The following is a 2,500-nucleotide window of genomic DNA, read 5'->3' as shown; positions in this document are numbered from 1 at the left end:
ACCAGGTGCTGTAAGCTTTTTGGCATCTCTTTGCAATCAGCAGAGGACGCTGCTGCTCCTGCTTCAACAACCTGTTACTCTGCACCTGGCTGCACTTTTGGGGACGGGACAGCACAGATCACAATGTAAAGACACTTTTGTATTAAAATGTTACAAAGTTGACATGTTTAGAGCCAAAGCAACAAGCAAACGCTGAAAAGGAAAGGCTCCTGCGCTAGACATAAACACGTAGCTTCGTGCATGAAGGACATGATCGTCATGTTTAAAGAGGGTATTTGTCGCGCTCCCTCTCGCTTACGGCCATACCACTCTGAACACGCCCCATCTCGTCCGATCTCGGAAGCCAAGCAGGGTCGGGCCTGGTTAGAACTTGGATGGGAGACCGCCTGGGAATACCAGGTGCTGTAAGCTTTTTCGCATCTCTTTGCAATCAGCAGAGGACGCTGCTGCTCCTGCTTCAACAACCTGTTACTCTGCACCTGGCTGCACTTTTGGGGACGGGACAGCACAGATCACAATGTAAAGACACTTTTGTATTAAAATGTTACAAAGTTGACATGTTGAGAGCCAAAGCAACAAGCAAACGCTGAAAAGGAAAGGCTCCTGCGCTAGACATAAACACGTAGCTTCGTGCATGAAGGACATGATCGTCATGTTTAAAGAGGGTATTTGTCGCGCTCCCTCTCGCTTACGGCCATACCACTCTGAACACGCCCGATCTCGTCCGATCTCGGAAGCCAACCAGGGTCGGGCCTGGTTAGTACTTGGATGGGAGACCGCCTGGGAATACCAGGTGCTGTAAGCTTTTTCGCATCTCTTTGCAATCAGCAGTGGACGCTGCTCTCCCCAAAGTGTGTACAATCAAGATGAGATGAGAGGGAGAAGGATGTGGAGACACAGTCAGGTTCTTGCAGATCAATTCTGGACCCACTTCCTCCTGTACTACCTACCCTCTCTTCAGGCCAGACAGAAGTGGGTGAAAGATAAGAGTAACCTGACAGAGGGTACAGTGGTGATGATAGTGGATCAGTCTTTGCCCCGAGCTGTATGGCCAGTAGGTAGAGTGAATAAGGTCATCGTGGGATCCGACGGAAAGGTCAGAGCAGCAGATGTTCTGGTTCGCGGGCGGACCTACACCAGGCCGGTAGCAAAATTAATAGAGATCCCTGCCTTCCTTAGCCCCCACCCAGAGGACCATCCTGATCCTCCTTCTGAGTCTTCATCATCCTAAGTGGTCAACCAACATTAAAGAATGTAGATGACTAGAGGACTGCCTATGACTGACCCTCTGACTTGATTTTGACTCTTAGCTTCTAAGTTTAGAGTAGCTAATTGCGCATAGCGAATTAGGGGGCGGCTGTATTGAAGCGTCAGAGTCTTTTGTATATATTTAGTTCAGTTAAGCTCATCTGAGTAATAAATACTTTCCCCTTGCCGCTGCCCGGTTAAGTTCCCCTTTTCCTGTGTGGTTACTTAAGTTTATTATTTTCTATTCATTATTAATACTGTTCTATATATCTTGGTTCATGTGGGAATGCGCACGTTGTATTGTTGTCCTAGTAGTAATGCCGTAGTTCATCGACGCACTGCGTTCTGATTGGTGTGCGATCATGTAGGTGTATGTGTACGAGTTGGAGAAAGAAAACGAAGGAAGAAAGAGACTGCTGGGCTGAAGTAGCCATTAGTTCTGGAGTTTAGTAAACTAACGGACCTTCATACCAGAGTGAGAGACTATCTGAGGCATTCCGCCATCTGAGGATAGTTTGGCGCCGTGAAGAAGGATTTTAGAGACTGTTTTTTCTGCCTTGTGTGCGGACTGCGTCGGCCGGGAGTCGCTAGCAAGCTCGGCTAGCTTCGATTCATCTACCACGTTCCCAAAACGTGGAAACCTCTGACTCCGCAGCCGACATCCCTCCTCGTCGACAGTCACCTTCCTCCTCTCTGCAGGATTCACATGCCCCCTCTCTTCGTCATTCAACGGATTCTCCGGCACCCTCACCCCCCCCCCTTCCTCACACTCTTCTTCCTTCATCCTCTCGGACGTCCCGCCACGTGAGCTCCGACCCCGGGCAACTTGGTACCTTTAGTTTGAGTATTATTTCAAGGACTTAACCTACCTAAATCGAGAGTTTTTATTGTTTTATCTGAGTGTGTGTAAGTCTGTTTATTTAGAGTTGCAATAAATATACACTGTTTATTTTGGTTACACCTTTGCCCTTCCCAGTCATTTTAGTGAGTGTCCACAGCATCTTTAATGTCCATAGTGGGACGCCTGCGGTAGTGGCTAGCGGCCTACCTTTGTTAGCTTAATTGTGCAGTTATGTTCAAGTGGTTTTAAGCGTGCTGCCATACATACAGTGCAGGTTTGTAGCCCTCCGTTACACGCAGATGACATTACAATAACAGTCAAATCAGGTAAATGCATAGACAAAATCATGGAACATTTCAAAACTTACAGCAAAGCATCAGGAGCAAAAATAAACATAACCAAATCTGAAAT

The 2,500-nt window shown here is 47.4% G+C and overlaps 3 non-coding genes across 3 annotated transcripts in view; all 3 read left to right on the top strand.

Annotated features, from left to right (window-relative positions):
• Positions 1 to 17, top strand: part of LOC130165773 (5S ribosomal RNA) — a 119-nt gene extending 102 nt beyond the window's left edge. Inside the window, exon 1 of the ribosomal RNA XR_008826985.1 lies at positions 1 to 17. This exon is cut by the window's left edge and continues 102 nt beyond it. This is a non-coding gene — a ribosomal RNA (5S ribosomal RNA).
• Positions 18 to 292: 275 nt separating this feature from the next.
• LOC130165807 (5S ribosomal RNA) lies at positions 293 to 411 on the top strand. The gene has a single exon (XR_008827017.1). It is a non-coding gene; the product is annotated as a 5S ribosomal RNA (ribosomal RNA).
• A 275-nt stretch (positions 412 to 686) lies between these two features.
• On the top strand, positions 687 to 805 carry LOC130165766 (5S ribosomal RNA). Its single transcript, XR_008826978.1, has one exon. It is a non-coding gene; the product is annotated as a 5S ribosomal RNA (ribosomal RNA).
• Positions 806 to 2,500: the final 1,695 nt, after the last annotated feature.

The sequence above is a fragment of the Seriola aureovittata genome, chromosome 24, assembly GCF_021018895.1.
Source record: "Seriola aureovittata isolate HTS-2021-v1 ecotype China chromosome 24, ASM2101889v1, whole genome shotgun sequence".
NCBI classification, from domain to species: Eukaryota; Metazoa; Chordata; class Actinopteri; order Carangiformes; family Carangidae; genus Seriola; species Seriola aureovittata.
The sequence above is the reverse complement of the archived record's forward strand: the minus strand, read 5'-3'. Positions and strand labels throughout refer to the sequence as shown.